The 11941-nt window shown below is 40.3% G+C and overlaps 1 protein-coding gene across 1 annotated transcript in view; it reads right to left on the bottom strand.

Moving 5' to 3' along the window:
- LOC106868621 (uncharacterized) overlaps nt 1-9835 on the bottom strand; it is an 11660-nt gene extending 1825 nt beyond the window's left edge. Inside the window, exon 1 of the mRNA XM_014913967.3 lies at nt 9402-9835. The gene's annotated coding sequence lies outside the window, so the exon portion shown is untranslated. The remainder of the gene's footprint in view (nt 1-9401) is intronic.
- Between the last annotated feature and the right edge of the window lie 2106 nt (nt 9836-11941).

Raw genomic sequence — 11941 nt, 5'->3', positions numbered from 1 at the left:
GCTACTAACCCCAAGATTCCAAGTTCGATTCCAGGCAGTGACCTGAATAATAATAATAATAATAATAATAATAATAATAATAGCACCTGTAGAATATAAAGCAAGACATGACAGAGTTGGCCAGTATTTACACTGGACAATATGTCGGCATTATAAAATCAAAACCGCTGACAAATGGTATAAACACCATCCTGAAGCTGTGACTTACCTGTACATACCGACAAGGCTATAAAAGCTAATAAACCGGATATTATTATAAAAGATCAGACAAAGAAGACGTGTTTATTAATTGACATGAGTATTCCTTGCGATCATAATATAGCGGCGAAAGAATTTGACAAGATCAGTAAATATAAAGACCTGCTAATAGAAATTGAAAAAATGTGGCACCTCAAGGCGACTACCGTACCAGTGATTGTAGGATCTCTAGGAATGATTAAAAAAAGGTACTGAAACCTATTTTAAAATGATACCAGGCTTACCATCCCTACAGGAAGTGCAAAAAATCATGTTAACTGGAACGACTCATGTACTGAGAAGAGCATTATCGCTGTGAAAACAACATCCATCCATGAATTTATTTATTTATTAATTTTTTTTAAATACATATTTTACCTGTGAATTTGCGTGTGTAAACTGGGAATGCGTACAATGAGCTTCTCTGCCCTAGGTGTATGGAAAACACTCGGCGAGAAATGGTAGAAAATTTGAAGAAAGAAGAAAAAAAAACAACATAATAATAATAATAATAAATGCCCCTTTGTAGGATGTGTGGCTTGAGAAACAAAACAATCTCACATATTGTGAGTGAGTGTAGCAAGCTGGGACAAAAGCACTACAAAAGGAGGCACGATAATGTGGCTAAGTTTGTCCATTGGAGGCTATGTGAAAAGTACGACCTGAACAGAGCATGGGAATGGTACAAACATGAACCAGAAGGGGTCACTGTAAACAAGGAACATAAGATACTGTGGGATTCTACAAACCAATGTGACTCCCTAATCAATGCTCAGAGACCAGACATTGTTGTAGTAGATAAGGAAAAAAAGGAAACCAAGATGATAGATATTGGAATACCTGGAGATGCACGCTTGAATGACAAAGAACTAGAAAAGATGGAAATGTACAGATTACTAAAAGACGAAACTGCAAAAATATGGACCATGAGGAGAGAGTCTGCCACTCCTGTACTTGTAGGGGCACTTGGAGCACTAGGAACCAAGTTGGAGAAATATGTCAGAGAAATCGGAATTGACATGAGAGCAGAGCAAGGCCCAAAAAACTGCTCTGCTGGGGATAGCTAGGATTTTGAGATTGGTTCTTGGATGCGGAACGTCTGGTTTGTGAGAGCAGTCAAATTTATTTCAGATTTTAAAAATCATCTCTGGTTAATCATTGAGAGGATGTTGGTGTTGCCTTGGTGGAGGTTTGCACTCTCTGAGTGCTCTCGTTTAGCCGTCATTATTGGCAGCATGTGGTCAGTGAGTCACAAACAACAAAGAAAGAAGACATCTTGTTTTGTTTCATTTTTTCTTTTCTTGATACATTCTTCCTTTGATAATAGTGATTAATTGCTTGATTTTTACTTCTTACTCTACTTTTTATTTTGTTTTGTTTTTGTTGTTTTTCATTTCTGCATTGTTGTGTCAACCATATTCTCATACACCAGCATTTACTTATGTTCCTCTGCGGTGTATGGGTTCATGTTCTTTATTGTAAACCAATATCTTTGAATATGTCAACAGTATGTCACCCGGTTTACTTTACTTAATTCATTGTATCCTATTTGTTTACTGCTTGTTATTTATCTTTACTTTAGTTTTTGCTTTGGTATTCTTTTATGTTTATTTTTTCATTTTATTATAATTATCCTTTTATTAGGTTGGTGCATAATTATTGCGGCTTTTTATCAATAAATATTATTCAACAAAAACAATAACGTGTAACAAAATCATCTTTAAATGATTATTCGGAAGCATAGACACCATCTACTTCAATTTCTGCTTGGTGTTTTGTTTAAATTGGCATTTTATTTAAATTGGTGCTTTGTTTAAATTGGCATTTTGTTTAAATTGTTTGTTGAATAAAATTTATAGAAAAAAAGCCACAATGATTATGTACCAACCTAATATTTTGGGGTTCAATTTTTTAAACTTCTAATCTTTCTAATTTTTACCATTTTGCTGGCCAAAGGTCCGCCACGTCAACCGCGGAGTATGAAGTGCAATGGTTGAGGTGCACTTCGACTCGGCTGAAGTGGCGAGGGAGGTGTCGACGGAAACGTTAAAAAACGATATAATCATGTTGCTGCCCACTTACATGGGAAAAGAACAGCACGGGTGACCATAGAGGACATACCTTTCAGATACAACGTAATGTGGGCGGCAGCAGCGGTTATATTCGACGTCGAGGAAAAAATAAATATTCTGAGTATGAAGAGGAAGGAAGCGACCAGCTGGAGAGGCCAGACCCTAGAAATTCTGGTCCAAGCGGAGAACAGCACGTTCGAAAATTTGCCCGATAGGGTGTTTGTGAGGGAGGGGCACACCATCCGCATGTCGGTGGAGGGACGTCGACCCAGATGTTTCAAGTGTGGGCAGAAGGGTCACGTCTGCTCGGCCTGTATAAAAACAAAACCAAACACCGTTAAAGCGGGTGACGCCCCTCCTCCGAAAGCGGACGAGGAAGAAAAAGACAGAGAAAAAGAAAAAGACAGAGCAGTCACCGTCGAAGTGGAAAGCAGAAACACTGAGAAAAAAACCTAGCAAGAACAAGAACAAGAGAGAGAGAAAATGGTTGCTGTAGTGGAGAACGAAACGGAAAAGATGGAGTTCTCAACTGCGAGCAACAAAAGGAAGAAACAGCACGCGCCAGAGTCCCCTCCCCAAACAAAAAAAAAATCTGCACAGACAGAGGAAAAAAAAAAACTTCCCACCCTTACCCCGCTGGCACAACGCTGATAGGACAGAGGTTCAAGCCGCCCCCCTCAACCTGCATTGAAGGGTTTAAAAAAAAACGAAAAAATAGTGGCGATAAACACAAAAAATGAAAAAGTGGTAAAGTACATCAAAGCCCACCCAAGGGTAAGATATTTCAAGAGCGGCACAGAGGACGCTCAATACCGATATGCAAAGGTCTCAGAAGAAGACTTTGCAGAAAGACTGTTTCAGGAGCATGTAATAAACAAATTAATAATTGACGTCTCCAACGACGTAAAAGAGGGCAGATTGATTGTCAGCCCGGCAGCCACCCCAAACCAGAGCCCGATGGCAACCCCGAGAAAGAGCCCAGCAGAAACGGAAGGAGGAGGGGAGGTTGGCAAACAAAAAGTGCCATGCTCCCTCTCACAACCGTAAGTCCTCATTTCTACCTTTATTTTTTCAATGATTAAGTTAGGTAGCTTAAATGTGCGTGGAATGGGGTCGAAATGGAAACAGGCTTGTTTTCTGCACGACCTCATTTCACATAGAATAGATGTGGCTGTGATAACCAAGTCCAAGATGAAGGGACCTGAAGCGTTCTCGCCCCTCCTCAATGGTTACGAGAAATTTATTTCTCCGAGCCGGAGGGGAGGTGCTGGCGTGGCAGTCCTCATCAAGAAAAACCTGGATTTACAGATACGTACTGTCTTTCTGGACCCAGAAGGTAGGCTGGTCGTCCTAGATGTAACACACGAAAGTAACCAGTCCTTCAGGTTGGTGGCTGCTTATGCTCCTAACGGACAGAGGCAGTCGGGTTTTTTTCGGAACCTGGAGTACTTTCTATTGACGTCTAAAACCATAGTATTGTTAGGGGACTTCAACACTATTCTCGATGCGCGAGTTGATAGTGTAGGCTCCACTGATAGGAAAGGAAATTCTTGCCTCAAAGGTCTACTAGAGAGCTTTAATCTAGTAGACCGTTACCGACTGGATGAGCCGAGCATTCCACAATGGACGTGGAGTAATAACGACGGCTCACTCAGATCGTACATAGATAGAATATTTGTTAAGGAAAGAGATAAGAATAGTTTTAGCTGTCCACATTTTTGCATTGTGCCTTACTCGGATCACAAACTTGTGACGTGTGAGGTGCATATAGATAAGTGTCATAGACAGGGACCCGGGTATTGGAAAATGAACAAGTCTATTTTGGCTTGTGAAGCTTTCCATACCCGGATTAAGGAGTTAGTGCAGAGGGCTTTATGTGGTACCATCATTAATAATAGATGGTGGCGCGCCCTCAAGAGAGCCATACGACTTGAGTCCATTAGATTTAGCAATCAGCTAAGTTTAGATAGGACTAGAATAGAAGGTGACTTAGTCAGGAGTCTAGATGAGGCAATGGAATCTGGCTCCGCATCCAAAGTGACGGCGGCGAGAACGGTCTTGTATCGTCACCTCAATGCCAAACATGAAGGGTGCCGAGTCAGAGCTAAGTTACGCGCTGGGAAACGAGAAGGTATCAATGTAGCCAGATGGGCTCGCCATGTGGAGAGTCAGAAGGGCAAGAAGTCCTGCATTAGGTCTTTAACTGACGGGCAGGGACGTGGGATCTATGGACAGGAGGAGATGCAAAAGGCCCTTCACCAGCATCATGCTCGGGTGTTCGGGGAGAGTGGTCCGCTTGAGCGCGGGGAGCCCTTAAGGGACTTCTTAGCTGGCGGGCCTCGACTCTTGGCACGCGAGGCTGAATGTGCTGTGAAGGCCTGATCACTCCCGAGGTAAGAGAGGTGCTGGCCGAGTGCGCTGGGGAAAAGTCTCCGGGACTGGATGGTCTGCCCTACGAGTTTTACCGAGCAATGCCGGACTTGTTTGGGGAGATCCTGGCAGGCGTCTATGCAAACTGGCAGCAGAATGTGAGAATTCCCAGTTCTGTAAGCCGGGGAGTTGTAACACTGATACAGAAGGACTCAAGCAAGGGGGATAGCATTAGTAACTATAGGCCCATAACTCTACTTAACGTAGAGTTAAAGATTTTGGCCAAGGTGTTAGCTAAAAGGTTGACGGCTGTCATGGAGAAGCTTGTCGGGAAGGCACAAACCTGTGCAATCCCAGGCAGGTCGATCCAGGACAATCTTCACCTTCTCCGCTACACCTTAGACAGGGTTGGGAAATTAGCCGGCAAAGGAGGGGCAGTGGTCCACTTAGACCAAAGTAAAGCATTCGATAGGGTAGACCATTGGTACCTGGAGGCCGTCCTCAAAGCGGCTGGGATAGGCCCGGGCTTTCGCGGGTGGATCTCCGCTATGTACAGCGGCATTAAGTCCACCGTCCAGATAAACGGTTACCTAACGGAGCCGTTTTCGATCAAGCGGTCTGTTCATCAAGGGTGCCCCTTGTCTCCGGTCCTGTATGTTTTGGCCCTGGAGCCATTGCTGCGGAGGCTGGAGAAGTTAGGTGGCAACCCTAATGAGATTGGATGCGGTAAGTTTACTTCTGCGTATGCGGACGACGTCACTCTCATCGTGTCTAAGGAAGCACAACTACCTCGTGTAGAAGACGCTCTCCGAAGATACGAAGCGGTGGCAGGAGCAAAAGTTAACAAGGACAAGTCCATCGGTCTGCGCCTCGGCACCTGGAGGAACAGGCCGTTATCGTCCAGTGTCATTGGACACTGGACAGATGGTCCTGTTAAGTTGCTTGGAGTCTGGTTCGGTTCAGACTCACAGACGGAGAAGAATTGGAGTGAGGTAGTAAACAAGATGGAGGCCATAGTCCGGATGTGGTCCGGGCGGTCTCTGTCCTTGAAGGGTAGAGCGGAGGTGGTGCAGATGTTTATAGCATCTGTAATCACCTACCGCCTGTCCGTTGTGCCTTGCCCCGATTTTTGGCTAAACAAGCTGGTACGACTCCTCTTCCGCTTTTTGTGGAAGGGGGGAAAGCCACTTGTGAGGAGCTCCGTATGCTGCCAGGAACCGCTAAAGGGTGGTTTGGGGATGCCCTAGCTAATGATGCGCAGACATGCGTTGAGGCTGAGACATCTCTGGTGCCACCTGGAGGGTGATAAGGTGTGGAGTCCGTTGGCGGAGGAGTTCTTGCCGCGACCGGCCTCGCTGGAACGATTTAAACACGGTCTCATTAAAAGACGTAATTTGACTTTATGGCAGAAGGAGTGCCGTCAGGCACTCTGGTTTATCCACAAGACGGGCAAGGCTGGCTGCGGGAATACCACCTCGGTGTTCTACAGAGGGCTAGTGGAGGGGGAAAACGATGACGTCTTAGGAGGGGCTCTGGGGTTCGATGAGAACCAACTCGCCAACCTGTTTCGTAAGACCTTCAAGCCAGAGTACTTGGATAATTTCCAAAAATCTCTGACTTGGCAGAGTTACAGGAATGCTCTACCTGTTCGCGAAAAGTTATCCAGGCACGGTTTAGCAGTGCCACCGACATGTCCAAGATGCGAGCAGGACAGTGAAACTGTCCAGCACGCTCTCGTACATTGGCGGCAGCTCTCCGGCTTGATGATTTACGTAGAACACGTGTTGTCGCATCTGGGACGAGTACAGCTGTCGGCTGAGTCTATGATAAAGATGATACCGCCAACTGGACTATCAAAGGAAGGTGAGGCTTGTTTTCTCTGTACGGTAGCAGTATTGAAAGAGTGTATATGGAGGACAAGAATGGAAGGTATCGTGACAGGGTCCTACATATCCGGCCCTGGATTGCTGTTCTACTTCAGATATCATCTGAAGAGCAAGATAGGGCTGGAAAAGAGAACCCTGTCAGCGAAAGTATATGAACGGAGATGGAAGGAAGTAGTGAAAAAGGTGGGTGTAAGTCACCCAAACTAATCATTGAGAAAATAAAAGGCAAACTGCTGGGCCTTACAGGCTGCCGGGTTGAAAAACCCAATCTCCCTTTTTAATAGACATACATGTGTGTAAGTGTATGTGTGGGTATGTATGTGTATGTATGTATGTATATGTGTGTATATATGTATATATTTATATAGATGTGTGTGGGTATGTATGCATATGTATGTCTGAATATTCAAAGTCATCGTTATTTAAATTGTAAAGACATCGTAAAAACTCGTACATTTTGTACATCTGTTTGTATTTGTTCTTGTATCATCTGTATAGATCCACAGTGGTCGTAATAAAGATTTTACAGACAATATAGGAGTATATGCATGTCTTGTTTTCCGTCCACCGTAGTGGACGGAAACAATTTAATTTGTGTTCGTGGGAAGAACCATTTTAACGATGCGTACTGCCTTAATTCTTCGAAACGCCGGAGTTTTAATGGTGGCAGCTGATGAAGGGGATGTTTCTATGTGGCCTGCTTGTTTCTTGCACCTTGTTCTTTTGCCATGTCATGTACCCAGTTATGTATCTAAATGTACATGTAGATGAACGTATATACATACATGTACATATATATGCATATACTCATATATTGTTTATGTGCGGGTGGCACATAAAAGACACCATTTCGAGCGTGGCCGTTTTCGTGCAGGTGACACGGCGTTAGGAAGGGCATCCAGCTGTAGAAACTCTGCCAAATTAGATTGGAGCCTGGTGTTGCCATCCGGTTTCACCAGTCCTCAGTCAAATCGTCCAACCCATGCTAGCATGGAAAGCGGACGTTAAACGATGATGATGATGATGATGATGATATATATAAGAATTTAAGGATTGGAGAAAACGCATGTTATAATTGCATACTTTATTCCTACATATGTTTCAAAGGATTACAACCTGTGTGATCCATAGGGATCTTTGATATTAAAATTGTAACCTTCTCATCAGGGAAAGCATGGGAATCATCTTAACCGTAAGACATTATATATAATACCTACAGATGCGCTTTCGTTTCGCCTAGTATGCCATGTATTTTTTTTTAACTCTTACACATCTTAAAAGGGAATTCAGACGAAATACGCGGCTTTGCAGCTTTTAACAACATACATACATTAAGCATGTTATATTGATGTTTATGGGCGCACACACACACACCCACAATATCTTTAATATTACCGATATATTTATATATATAATATAACATGACAAAAAAGACACATCTCAATTTCAGTATTAATGATAAAAGGTTTCATGATAAAAGGTTTTGAAGCTCGCTTCGCCGATCCATTGTGACATTTACAATCTTTTTAGAATCCAAGTTATATAATAAATATTATTAAATAATAAATATTACTATCATGGAATTAGGCTAAATAATATAGACTGTTTGGTTTAAAAATCAACATATATTAGGGGATTGTCAGGGACAGAATTAGCTTTAGGGAGGTTCAGATTCGCACGTAAGATCGGGGATAAATTTTCAGACATTCCTACATTTTTTTTCTTTTTCTGGAAAAAAATATGTCTTACATGCCATCATGTGTGTGTCTGCCCACACACACACACACACAAATTTTTGAAAAGTTTCAATTTCACCCCAACACCCTAACACCAAGCAGGCTATTTACATGCTAGAAATAACAGCCAAATCTCACAAAACTAGTGTTAGAGTTTAAGTTTAGGGTTAGGGTTATGTTTAGAGTCATTGTTAGTGTTATGGTTAGGTTTACCCTGTGAATCTATATAAAAACCGGGGGGGGTCGAAATTTTGAAAAATTTTTTCAGAATCGGAATCTCCATAGCCTAAAACGTGGGATTCCGTAAAAAAAAAATAATAAAACAAGAGGGGAAAGGTTCAGATTACATATAGTCCATCTGGACTCATACACTTATTTGTGTGTGTGTGTATACATAATTAGTATGTCATGTTAATATGAAGTGAATCTGTGTGTGAAGCATAGAAATGTTGACACGAGTATGTGTGCTTGCTTATGTGCGTTTGAGTCTTTATGATGTATATACCCATGCATCCCATACATCCAGACACGCATTTATACACATCATATTATATACATACATCACATAATATCCATCGTGGTACTTTATATCAATAAGCGATTTCCTTATAAAATTCCATTTTCCTTCGCCATTGAAACAAGACAGTTGGATTTTAAGATTATCAAAAACACCGAAATCACATTGGAATCGTGTATATAACGGAAAAAGCAAGAAAAGATGGGAGGAATGTGTGAGGGATGCATAAATACATCAGATGGAGGAACCAGTAACTGAAATGTAATTGCAGTAAGGAATCAGATTTCAGAATTTACCATCAATCGACGAATCCTTTTACAGAATGTTTCTAAACATGTGATGTTTTATACTAATATAGCGATTTTGAAAAAGATTAATATGTGTGAGGCTAGCGAGACTACGAAAATGTTAGTGCTGTTATTGTGAAGTTAATATATTTAGAAATACAACAATGATTTCTTTCATTAGCCTCCAGAGCCATAGACTGGGGAGAACATTACAAGGACAGTGTTTGCGTGGAGGTTTATACAAAAGATAAGGAGAAATAATAATAATATTGGAAATTATCCGAAACGGTACATACCTGCGTAATGAGTAAGAAGAATTCAACGTGAAATCATTTAAAGAATTTGCAAAGAAAAATATAATGAAGTGAAGTGAAAGAATTAAAGTTGGTGGATAGTCTAAAAATTAACAATAGTCAGTGTATGATATTAAATGAAATCAAGCACGTCGTCATTTTTAAATTTTTTTTTCTCACAGAATGACAACGTTGCTAATATATTAACGTGGTAAGATTGCCTCTTCTACCACCACCAACAACAACAATAACATTAATAGCAGCAGCAGCAGCACAGACTAGTAAAGGCCAATAGAAGTCAAAGGATACTTGCCACCGAATAAACTCAACTGCAGCAGCCTATTCACTTGTGGTGGCTTTCTTAATTTTGAATCGAATTTCCCTTTCACTGAAATCTAATTCAATAAATAATATTAAAAGTGTGGCAATCATTCGTTTTTGGCCTCACATCTGTCACTAGTTATTCGTTAATTTCCGTAAATATGTTTTATTCATTTACTTTTGTGAAAGTGAGAGAGAGAAAATGTTTTTTACGGAAATCAACGATTGATTGCCGATAAAAAGATTCGTTTTCGGTTGTTTTTGTTAGTTTCTGCTTCATTTTCCAAAGAAACCATTTAGGAAAATTTACTAAAGTTAAAAAGAGAATTGATATTTTCAATTAAAAACTTCCGTAATTAAATTTCTTTGAATTGTTAAAAATAAATATTGAGCCTCAGTCCAATTTCTTTTGGCACAGAAGTGTGAGAGATTTCGACTCAAAACTGAACCCAAATCTCTCAGCTCACAACTCGACCTCAGGGGAAAATGCTTCCCACTGTCAAAAGTTTAGTTTCCCACACATTCAAAACTAAGGAAATTCACCAAAGATAACAAATGTCAAAGAAAATGTTTGGCTACAGAATAATAATTTATGATAGAGACTCACATATATATACATAAAGATAAAGCATGGTCGGATCAATAGAGAAAAAAAAATAAACAGCAACGAAACAAACAGGACGTGCCGTAAATAAAAACAAAAACTGTAGTGGAAGCTGTGTGTGTGTGTGTGCGCGCGCGTGCCAATACAGGCTAAACCACTGCAAATAAAGTTAACGCCATCTACTGCGTCGCTTATGACAAATTAACTGTGAACTTCCATTGGATAATATAGTTAAATCCTATGGTTATTTAGACTAAGGTTAGAACAAGAGGTATTATCAAAGATACTGCAAATTTGACCTATCCCGGGATTTTTTCCCCCCCTTAAACCCTCTCCCTTTAAACTTGCTGGCCTCATATTCCTAAGTTAGAAACTATATATTTGATGAGGCAGCGAGTTGGCAGAATCATTAGATCGTTAGGGGCAAACTAATGTTTTGCATTTTTCTCTGCCGACAGTTTACCTTTCTACATTGTCAGATCAAATTACACCAAATTGAGACTGGGTTTTATCCTTCCAAGATCGATATTAAGTTCTACTCAGATAATGGCATCAACTAACCAACTTCGCTGCAGAACGGTTACAGAATTTTTCTCTGCTCAGCCATTTACACATCAATTTCATAAGCGAGCTGTTTGGTTGACCAGATTCAACTGGAGGAACACTCTTCGTTGTAACCTAGATGGTGCCAGTTGTGTGTGTTTGTGTGTGTAGGGAGGGAGGGAGGGAGGGAATGCCAAAAGTCCAAATTGTGTTTTGGAGTGGGGCCACAGAGGGTCGCAGTTGTTTTCAGTGGAAATGATCTGGATTCTGATTGTCCAAATATGGCAATCCTAGAGTTACCCATCATATGATTGGTACCCTTGATGTCATATTTTTGCCACCATGTGGTAATATCAGGAAATATGACAGACATACAATAATCAAAAGTTAACTGCTTAGTGCTTAAATAAAGTGATGAAAGGAAAACTAATTTTCAAAAGAAAAATATTAATTACCTTATGACAAAATTAAACGAGCACTCAGAGAGCGTAAACCTGTGCCAAGGCCACACCAATGTTCTCTCAACAATTAGCTGGAAATAATTTTTTGGATCTTTTTTAAATCGGGGGCCACATCTTTCATTAATGTTTTACGTAGTGTTTTTGGTACCGAAAGACTTTCAAACTTCGTATACTTATCTATTTTGTGTTATAGAACAGAAAAATATTTTTGTATTCGAATTTATTTCATGTAAAAAATTGTCTTATTTCGATAATTTCAACCAATCACTGACAAGTATTCAGTTGTTTATATTTACTCCTTTGGCTGATTAAGCGGTTTAAAGCGTATTTAATTTCCATAGCTTCGTTTTTCTTTTTTCTTTTTAAATTTGCTGTTTTACCCTAACCCTAACCCTAACCCTATCACCGATAGAATTATATATAATGCGAGTAAAAATAAATACAAAAAAAGGGGTTTTGTATGATTGTGTATAGAGGAATATATTATTTTGTTTAAAAGAGTTCCAACACTGTCTGTTTTTTATGTTTTATTTATATTCCTGCAAAACCAATGTGGGATATAGAATATGGAATATACAATATATAATATAATATACAATATATAATATAAAATA

The sequence above is a fragment of the Octopus bimaculoides genome, chromosome 14 (assembly GCF_046866305.1).
Source record: "Octopus bimaculoides isolate indiv1 chromosome 14, ASM4686630v1, whole genome shotgun sequence".
NCBI lineage: Eukaryota > Metazoa > Mollusca > Cephalopoda > Octopoda > Octopodidae > Octopus > Octopus bimaculoides.
The sequence above is the reverse complement of the archived record's forward strand: the minus strand, read 5'-3'. Positions and strand labels throughout refer to the sequence as shown.